Here is a 10,840-nt window from a genome sequence, read left to right on the forward strand (position 1 = left end):
ATGTTATATATAATCTGACACCGACAAAAAATGTATGAAGTCAAAAGGTTTTTTGTTTTTTTTTTAATTCCAAATGACTGAAATAACAAGGAAAAACCCTGTAATTTTGAAAATAAATAAGGTATGTGAAAATATATATGTAAAGATAAAATACTATAAATAACCCACATTATAATACAATATAAATATATAGAACAATAAAATACTGTAAATAACTGTAAATATTTTTTTGTATATAAACTTAGTAAAAAAAATACTGTAAATAACTTGCAGAACGATAACTTCACACAGGTTAACGTGAGGTGGGATCATGGGCTTGACGTGGAGCCCCTTTAGGGAGGTTTCCTACTGAGATGTCATTGCAAATCAACCACTGTTGTTTAAGGGGGACTGTACATTTTTGATAAATTTCAGTAAAAACAGCCCTCTGGCTCCGAGTGTTGGGGGCCCCCCCTTATCGGCTTGGGGCCCCAAGCAGTTGCCCGCCTTGCCTGTTCACAAGCTGCACATCTGCCACTAACACAGTACATCAATACACTGTGAGTGTGTGCACCGCATGTGTGTGTGGGCTCTTGGGAGCGGCCGCTTTCTAATTAATTAAATAAAATCATGAAACAAGGATAATAGAGCAAATACAAAGGTTTCAGATGCACATGGGTCCTACTCTGTTTATAAATCATTTGTTGGAGGCTAAGGCCAACTGAAACAAGATAGTATGAATAAATTAAAATACACACACACGCACACACACACACACATGAAGACATCGCATGAAAATAGCGATGCCTTCATCCGTGCCCATTTACCTCATGCTCTAAGCCACTAATCATCAACAGCAGATTTTCAATGCAATCCGCCGGAGGTCATGCCTCTTTAATTATCCAAACAGGTCAGAGGTCAGACACACTTATCATGTGGTAAAGGGTCAAAGGGCAGCCAGAGGGGCCACAGAGGTGACAGCAGTAGCAGTCACACAGAGAATCAGAAAGCGCACTCCTGCTCACTAACCAGACGTGATTAGTGTCAGTCATCACAGACTTGATCACAGGACAATTTGAAATGCAGGGTTATTGTATTACTATATCCTAAAGGAAAAAAAAAAAATATATATATATATACACACATGTTTAATTGATGAAAAAACCAGGCAATACATGAGTAAATAGCTTGAAATAAGATAGTAAATTCATAACAGTTAATGAAATTAATGCATACTGTATGATAGTGAGTGTTGATACATAATGAGGAAATGCACACCAACCTGTCTACAAATTTCACAAATTCCACAACTGTTATAACAGTATAACAGCATAGTTATTTCTGATCATGGTCCAGTGCAGCTTGATGTACATTCTTCCCAGAATGTATCAGACCACGCCGTACGTGGCAGTTTGATCCTTTGTTGTTGTCTAGGCACTCTTTCAGGAAATTCATCACCCAACACATTGATAGTTTCTTGGAATTCAACCTCACACCAGATGTGCCACTGACCACGGTGTGGGAGGCCCTCAAGGCCTATCTCAGGGGCCAGATAATATCATATACAGCTTATGAGAGAAAAAATCGCAAACAGCGCTTGAGCGACCTGTCCCGCAGCATAGCAGAGGTGGATCGTAAATATGCGGACTCCCCAACGCCTGAGCTCTACAAAGAAAAGTTATTGTTAAAAACTGAATTTGATAACCTTTCCATTAAACAAACTGAACAGTTATTTTTTAAATCAAAACAAAAATTTTATGAACACGGGGAGAAGGCTGGAAAGCTTTTGGCCCACCAAATTAGACAGTCCGCAGCTGTAAGCACTATTCCTGAGATCCGAACAGAACTAGGAGAGAAAACCATCAATCCTAATGCAATAAATGATGAGTTTAAACAATTCTATATGACTCTCTACAGGTCAGAGCCACCAGACGACCCGTCGGCTATTATTAAATTCTTGGAGGGGCTGAGCATTCCATCACCCCAGAGGATAGTTTGCAGATAGATGGAGGGATTACTACCAGCGAAGTAATACAGGCAATTAAGTCCATGCAAAGTGGCAAGGCTGGGGGTCCCGATGGGTTTTCGATTGAGATATATAAAGAATTTGCTGATAAACTAGCGCCGATACTTAGCCAGCTATACCAGGACATTTTTGAACAACGGAGATTGCCGCAGACCATGACTCAGGCCATAATATCAGTACTTCTCAAAAGTACTGCTTAATAAAGACCCTTTATGATGTGGCTCATACCGCCCAATTAGCCTTTTAAACTGTGACTACAAAATTCTCACAAAAATATTACTATTACTCGTATAGACCGTGTGATACCAAAATTTATCAATTCTGACCAAACGGGCTTCATTCCAGGCAGACAGTCTTTCTACAACATGCGCAGATTGTTTAATGTCCTGTACGCCCCGCGTTCGGCACAGATGTGGTGATCTCCTTGGATGCCGAAAAAGCGTTTGACCGTGTCGAGTGGCAATATCTGTTTGCCGTCTTGGAAAAATTTGGCTTTGGATCATCATTTTTGACATGGATTAAAATTATATATAACGCACCCATTGCGGCTGTGCGGACCAACAACAATATCTCTGACTATTTCTCCCTTCACAGGTCCTGCAGGCAGGGCTGCGGCCTCTCCCCCTATTTGTTCGATCTGGCGGTCGAGCCCCTTGCTATAGCCCTTAGGGCAGAAGAAGGTATTACCGGTATCTCCCATGGTGGTAAAATCCATAAAGTGGCGCTATACGCGGATGACCTGCTTTTATATATATCCAACCCGACTGTGTCGGTACCAAAGCTATTGTTGATACTAGAAAACTTTAGATACCTTTCAGGCTATAAATTAAACTATTCAAAGAGCCTGCTGTTGCCAATTAACCGCACAGACGAGGATTACTCCGAATTTCCATTCAAAATAGAACGTGATATGTTCACATACCTAGGAATTAAAGTTACCCACAAGATGGAGAACTTGGAGAAACACAACTTTAAGTAATTATTAGAACAAACAAAACAAGATCTGAGGAAATGGTCAACATTACCGATTTCGTTAGCAGGCCGCATTAATACAGTTAAAATGACAGTTCTTCCTAAATTTCTTTGTGTTGTTTCAGATGGTCCCAATATTTATCCCTCTGAAAACATTTAAACCCTCTGAAAACATTTAAACAGCTAGATAGACTAGTCTCTTCATTTGTATGGAACAATTCTAATCCTCGGATGAAAAAAATGTACCTGGAGGCTCCTAAGGAGGCTGGTGGGTTGGGGTTACCCAACTTTCTTTGGTATTATTGGGCGGCTAACATAGTAAAATGTATTCATTGGATTTCCACATGAAAACATGCAGGGTCCAGACTGGGTCCACATGGAACTACTGTCCAACCCTATACCAACACTCACATCAGCGTTACCACACAACTATATACAGTTCACAAACCCGGTTGTTAAAGCCTCAATTAACATATGGCTACAGTTTAGGAGACATTTTGATTTAAAGCAGTATAGTAGGTATTTCCCAGTAGCAAATAACCACTTTTTTCTTCCATCTGGGTTTGACAATGCATTTCAATATTGGCATAGAAATGGGTTGATGTTTTTTCTGTGATTTGTACTCAGATAACACATTTATATCATTTGAAACACTTGAAAATGACCACAATATACCCAGGTCACACTATTTTAGGTTTTTCCAGATACATAGTTTCACCAGAGAAAAGTTCCCCTCATTTCCTTTCATACCACCTAGGAATAATTTAGATCCGATTCTAGAATTGGATCCTTATGAGAGGAAACGGGTATCTGTGATTTACAACATGATAAGGGTCTTGAAGCCAATATCATGGGATAAAACTAAAATTGCATGGGAAAAAGATCTTGGAGTTGAACTTTCTGAAGATATGTGGCAACATAGCCTAGAACGTATTCATACCTCATCACTGTGTATACGCCATGGTTTAATTCAATTTAAAGTACTCCATCGCTTGCACTATTCAAGGGATAAACTGTTCAAACTCTTTCCCACCACAGACCCTGGTTGTCCAAGGTGCAGCTATGTACCCGCCACAACAGGACATATGTTCTGGTCATGCACCTCCCTCAACGACTATTGGAGACAAATATTTGATGTATTTTCTAAAATCTGTGGTCGGACTATAGCACCTGACTATCACACTGCCATCTTTGGCGTACCACCCCCAGGCTGCAAAGTCTCAAATTTACCTACTACACACAGACTTATACTTTTTAATTGGAAATCAAATTCAGCCCCGTCACTCCTACAGTGGTTGAGGGATGTACTATCTTTTTTACCTCTAGAGAAACTGAGATACAAGATATATAAGGCCCGCCAAAACTTCACCCTGACCTGGAGTCCCTTTATAGAATTTGTAGAAGACTTTCCCTTTCAATCTTAACACTAGCGGTTATGGATAGACACAACTGCTTATAACATGCTCAAAACATCAATTCACCTATTATATGATGAGATGCCTCTGTCTGACTATTTTTGTACTTGTCCCTGTATTTTTCTGTATATTGTTTGTTGTGTTTTTGTTTTGTTTTTTCTTATTATTCTTGTTTAAGAGCCTTGAGGGGGGTGGGGGGTGGGAGGGTATATTTCTTTTTGTGTGAGCTTTATGCTTGTTAATGAAAAATTGCAAAATAAAGTTCAAAAAAAAAAAAAAAGAAAGAAATTGTTGTTTTGGTGCACGCACGAATGCTAAAAAAAAAGTAAAAGAAGGGGATATATGATGTTGTCTGTTGATCCACCTCCAAATATTCAAACATACACGCATTTTTAATTGACTTTGCTGAAATTGAATCAGCTTCTGCAACAAATTCACACCACCCTCCCCCCAACTTAACCTCATTATGTTCCCCACTTAAACACACACACACACACACACACACACACACACACACACACACACACACACACACACACACACACACACACACACACACATCCTCTTTTGTCTGTCTCCCATCAGAGTGTGTGTGATATGACTGACAACTCTGACACCATCAATCAGCTGCTGCTCGCCAAGGTCATGGTGACTCTGTTACTTGGCTCTGATTGGCTGTTGCTCTTTTACCCATCATCCCTGTCGCTTTGTTTGTGTGTGTGCATTTGTGGTCGCGGGTAATGTACAAATTTGATAAAAATCCAGTAAAGAACCTGCTGGGACCAGTCAGATGTCAAGAATATTAATGCCACATTAACTAGTGATCTAGTCCTGTACACACATGGACCTTAAAGTATAATTAAAGATAATAATAATAATAATAATAACGCATTATATTTGAAGGCACCTTTCAAGACACTCAAGGTCGCATCTATAATTATTTACAGGATTGATAAGACTTTAGGGTAGTGCTTTCAATTATTTGTGATTACGGTCACGCTATGGATTTAAAGACTATGTTATGACTGTGTTTGTAGCTTTGCATGTGCGTGCTGGAGAAAGAGGTTCTAGAAATGTTCAAATGAAATAGGTGATATGCAAAAGATGCTATCTGTCACTTTACATTACATGTCACTTAGCAGATGCTTTTATCCAAAGCGACTTACAAGGGAATTAAGCAAGTTATTATGGGTGCTAGTGTTACACAGAGGCCTTTGCCAGTTTCAGCTGGTCTATACTGAGTTGTTAGGTTTGTGTTTAGGACTGTAAGTTGCTAATTTAAAGAAGGCCAAATAATATATTATTTTTTCTCTTTTCTCTCAGAAATCAACTTCAGTTTTTAATTACATTTCCAATATTCCCTTACCGTAATATTCCTAAGATGTCAGGGATAAGGAAAAATGAGAACCCAAAATGCAGCAAAATCAAAACAAGAGTATTTTAATTAGACAACTAAACTAAAAGTGCCTAGACTAGAAAACCCAGGGGTATCAACATATTTTGCCTTTGTTTCTGTGTCAGAGACATTCATTTTTGTTTCATTGTGAGCTGTAAACAGAGCCAAGTCAACCAAAATATAAGCAGACAATTATGAATGTGTATTTCTTTATCCTGTCTGTCATCAGAGAGATTATGGGACTAATCGATTTAATGAGCTAAGATCTAAAGATGGGATCCAAATTCCCTATAGTACAAAGGCCACAGCTTACACATAGTTGTTATGTAAAACAGCCCCGCTGCTCAAATACCATTTTCTCCAACAGCAAACACCACAGGTCCAATTGTTTGTTTGTATTGCATGTGTGTGAGGTGTGATCCTTAGAGGTAAAATCCACTGTTAACATGTTCACACCCACAAACACCACCAAGGTGGAAATGATGGAAATGACTGCTTCATATGTGATGTGCAGCTGCTCTGACAGAGCTGTCAGGAGCACAGCAGCTAAGTGCTCAGCAGTACATTCACATTGTTTTCACTGCAGTTTGCTTTACACTGGACCTTTACTTACTTTAATGGTGTGACAGGCCTGTGACGTTTTTGACTTCATGGCTGAGAGATGATGGTTCATGCAGCAAAAACTGAGTCTCATGGGTGAAAAAAAAAATAGACTTGCCAGATTAAGGTTATATGAAAGACAGGTGGCTTCTCTTGAACTGTTTCTTTACTTGTGGGTTTTGAGAAAACAGAAAATAATTTTAAAGTTCGGAAAGTTGAGAATAACACTAGTCCAAACCTGCAGCTGCACAATGCATTCTGTTGCTAGGCAGTTTCTTTCAGTCTTTATTTATTTGAACAGTAACTTAAATGGACATTCCATGAGCTCTGCACCTGATGCTGGAAAGACTGTTTTTAACTGATACACACCTTGGTGTTCCAGAAAACAGCTCCTTCAAAACGTGTTCGTGTCTGAAATGTAGTTGTGTTTTCTGAAATATTGTGTTTCTGTAATGTGGTTGTGTTTTCTGAAATGTTGTGTTTTCTGAAATGTTGTGTTTTCTGAAATATTGTGTTTCTGTAATGTGGTTGTGTTTTCTGAAATGTTGTTTTTTCTGAAATGTTGTGTTTTCTGAAATGTTGTATATTCTGAAATGTTGTGTTTTCTGAAATGTTGTGTTTTCTGATATATTGTGTTTCTGTAATGTGGTTGTGTTTTCTGAAATGTTGTGTTTTCTGAAATATTGTGTTTCTGTAATGTTGTGTTTTCTGAAATGTAGTTGTGTTTTCTGAAATGTTGTGTTTTCTGAAATATTGTGTTTCTGTAATGTTGTGTTTTCTGTAATGGTGTTGTGTTTTTTGTAATGTTGTTTTGTTTTCTGAAATGTTGTATTTCTGTAATGTTGTTGTGTTTTCTGAAATGTCATGTTTCTGTAATGTTGTTGTGTGTTCTGTAATGTTGTTGTGTTTTCTGAAATATTGTTGTGTTTTCTGAAATGTCATGTTTCTGTAATGTGGTTGTGTTTTCTGAAATGTTGTTTTTTCTGAAATGTTGTGTTTTCTGAAATGTTGTATTTTCTGAAATGTTGTGTTTTCTGAAATGTTGTGTTTTCTGACATATTGTGTTTCTTTAATGTGGTTGTGTTTTCTGAAATGTTGTGTTTTCTGAAATATTGTGTTTCTGTAATGTTGTGTTTTCTGTAATGGTGTTGTGTTTTCTGTAATGTTGTTTTGTTTTCTGAAATGTTGTATTTCTGTAATGTTGTCATGTTTTCTGAAATGTGTTTTCTGAAATGTGGTTGTGTTTTCTGAAATATTGTTGTGTTTTCTGAAATGTTGTTGTGTTTTCTGAAATGTCATGTTTCTGTAATGCTGTTGTATTTTCTGAAATGTTGTTGTGTTTTCTGAAATATTGTTGTTTTTTCTGAAATGTTGTGTTTTCTGAAATGTCATGTTTCTGTAATGTTGTTGTGTGTTCTGTAATGTTGTTGTGTTTTCTGAAATGTTGTTGTGTTTTCTGAAATGTCATGTTTCTGTAATGTTGTTGCGTGTTCTGTAATGTTGTTGTGTTTTCTGAAATATTGTTGTGTTTTCTGAAATGTCATGTTTCTGTAATGTGGTTGTGTTTTCTGAAATGTTTTTTCTGAAATGTTGTGTTTTCTGAAATATTGTGTTTCTGTAATGTTGTGTTTTCTGAAATGCAGTTGTGTTTTTTGAAATGTTGTGTTTTCTGAAATATTCTGTTTCTGTAATGTTGTGTTTTCTGTAATGGTGTTGTGTTTTCTGAAATATTGTTGTGTTTTCTGAAATGTCATGTTTCTGTAATGTGGTTGTGTTTTCTGAAATGTTGTTTTTTCTGAAATGTGTTTTCTGAAATGTTGTATTTTCTGAAATGTGTTTTCTGAAATGTGGTTGTGTTTTCTGAAATGTTGTTGTGTTTTCTGAAATGTTGTTGTGTTTTCTGAAATGTTGTGTTTCTGTAATGTTGTTGTGTTTTCTGAAATGTTGTGTTTTCTGAAATGTTGTTGTGTTTTCTGAAAAGTTGTGTTTCTGTAATGTTGTTATGTGTTCTGAAATGTTGTGTTTCTGTAATGTTATGTTTTCTGAAATGTTGTGTTTCTGTAATGTTGTTATGTTTTCTGAAATGTAGTTGTGTTTTCTGTTGTGTTTTCTGAAATGTTGTGTTTCTGTAATGTTGTTGTGTTTTCTGAAATGTTGTGTTTCTGTAATATTGTTGTGTTTTCTGAAATGTGTTCTGTGAAATGTCTGTGTTTTCTGTAATGTTGCTGTGTTTTGACCCTCAGGGCCACCGTTTTTGTTTTGGACCAAAAACAAACAAACATCACACACAACACCACGACACATACAGGACATCATGCAAGTGCTGCAGCAAAGACAGAGGCTAAAAACAACAGTGAAGCATTCATGATCTACACTAGCTAATCACCTGTTTCACTATGGGTCAAAGGTCAAAGGGACTGTGGCAGAGCGCACTTCAATAGATGGCCCTTTTACAATTCACTGATGTGTTCCAATGATGTCATCTGACCCTTTGACCTACTCAGTGTTTTAGAGCTCTAATTAGCTGTTGACCTCGTCTCCTCCCACATCAGCTCTTACACCCGGCATGACCTGGGTGACCTTAGTGATGATGTCACATGCCTGTTGACATCAGCAATAATCATTCCTTGTCTGCTATATTTGCAGGTTTTAGCAGTGAAAAGAAATGTTTCATGGGATTTTAGAGGTCCATTTAAAAAGGTATCACTGTTATGTGTCATTTTTTTAAATGTATGAATGTGTGAAGAAATTCGGACATTTTGGGACCTTGTTAGAGGTTTTCTCAACCATAGTGACATCTTGGTCTTCTCCTGTACATAGCTGATGACAGAATTTGAGGGGGTTCCTCACAAAATTACCATTGCAGTGGTCTTACACCATTGACCATACTTTGGGGCCCTCAGTTTGATATGCTTGCTTTGCCTAACATGTGGCAAAACTTGTCATCGGCTCAGGTTAGTGCCACTAAGCAGTGCTGGGCAGATATCAATGCCCCCAGTGTGCTAACCCCATTGTCCAGGAGATCTTGGTTTTCTGGGACTGGAGGCAGCACCCAAATCAGGAAGAGTGGAAATGGCTCTGGATCAAAATGTAAGGAGCTACGACGAGGGACAGCGATGAAGCTACTAACTGCTACGTTGTAACTAACTGCTAGCGCCATTTTTATCATTGAACGGAGAGGGCCATTTCTGTGACATGCCTCCAGTTTGGCCAATCACAAGAGAGTAGGAATACTCTCAGTAGCTGACCAATCACAAGACAGAAACCGTTCGGCTGAGCAGAGACGGACTGAGCTTCAGAGAATCAGTCAAACCCAATGATGGCTAAAAAAAACAGTGTTTAGAAGTTTAGTCATAATGAATTTACAGATATGGATTTGTATTGAACAGAGAATTGTATGAAATATTATATCTATCTAGAAAGTTGCGTCTGTGTCTGATAGTCAGATTGCCCTAAGACTTTGGTTATGGGTTGAGAATGGCCCAATGGTGTGCATCCTTGATTTTAAAATTTTTTGAGGAATTTTAAGAATAATTTTCATGAATTTTTGAAATTCAGTGCATCAGGGCAAAAACATAGTTTGTCTCACGGGACTTCACAGGGTTGGTAACATCCTCTGTCCTTAGACCTTCCACCAGGGTAAGGAAAAACTACCAGGGAAAAAACCCTTATAACAGGGAAAAGGGTAGAAACCTTAGGGAGAACCACAGGGTGAGGGATCCACTCCCTGGACAGACGTGCAATAGATGTTACCCTAAAACATACAATACATAATGACAAGAATAAAAAGTGAAAAAAAAAGTGAAAAAAGGCACATTTGCGTTGTGCCTAATGAGGTTGTGTTTGTATTATGTTAGCCTTTAAGTTCCTTATCATGCATTATCATAACTGAGAAATCTTCTTTAGCTCCCACTGTAGGAAGTCACTCTAAACAAGGGAACTTGTTCTTTTTCTGGAAAGTTGTTCATGATGCTCGAAAACTTCAAGATCTTGCAAACTCAGCACATGAAAAAAAGTAAGTTCAATGTAAAATTGCATTTTTTTTTTAAAGATTTTAAAATGAGTCTCCACTTTCAGGTTTGACTGATGACTGAGAGAGAATACATATCAGCATTTCTGAAATAAAAAATAAATAAAAATGCAGTAAAAATCTGCAGTTTCTAGGTGCTCAGTAATAATGCTCAATAGCAATAAACAAGACAGGCATACTGTTCCACCAAAGATGCCCCCTGTGACCAGAGGGCCTGACAGAGCAGCACAGTTTGAGCCCTTGTGAACACCCCTCACAATCAGCCACCTTGAGGTAACAATGACTCCTTTGTTGGTCCAGACAAAGGTGTCTGAAGGACAGGGTTAAAGAGGCGGAGGGGAAAGGAGGGTTCACAGAGCAGCGGGGACGGTGTGGAGCTCAGCACCTGGCGGCAGTGTATGGATGGGAACTGGAAATGTGTG

Source organism: Microchirus variegatus (genome assembly GCF_963457635.1).
Source record: "Microchirus variegatus genome assembly, chromosome: 14".
NCBI lineage: Eukaryota > Metazoa > Chordata > Actinopteri > Pleuronectiformes > Soleidae > Microchirus > Microchirus variegatus.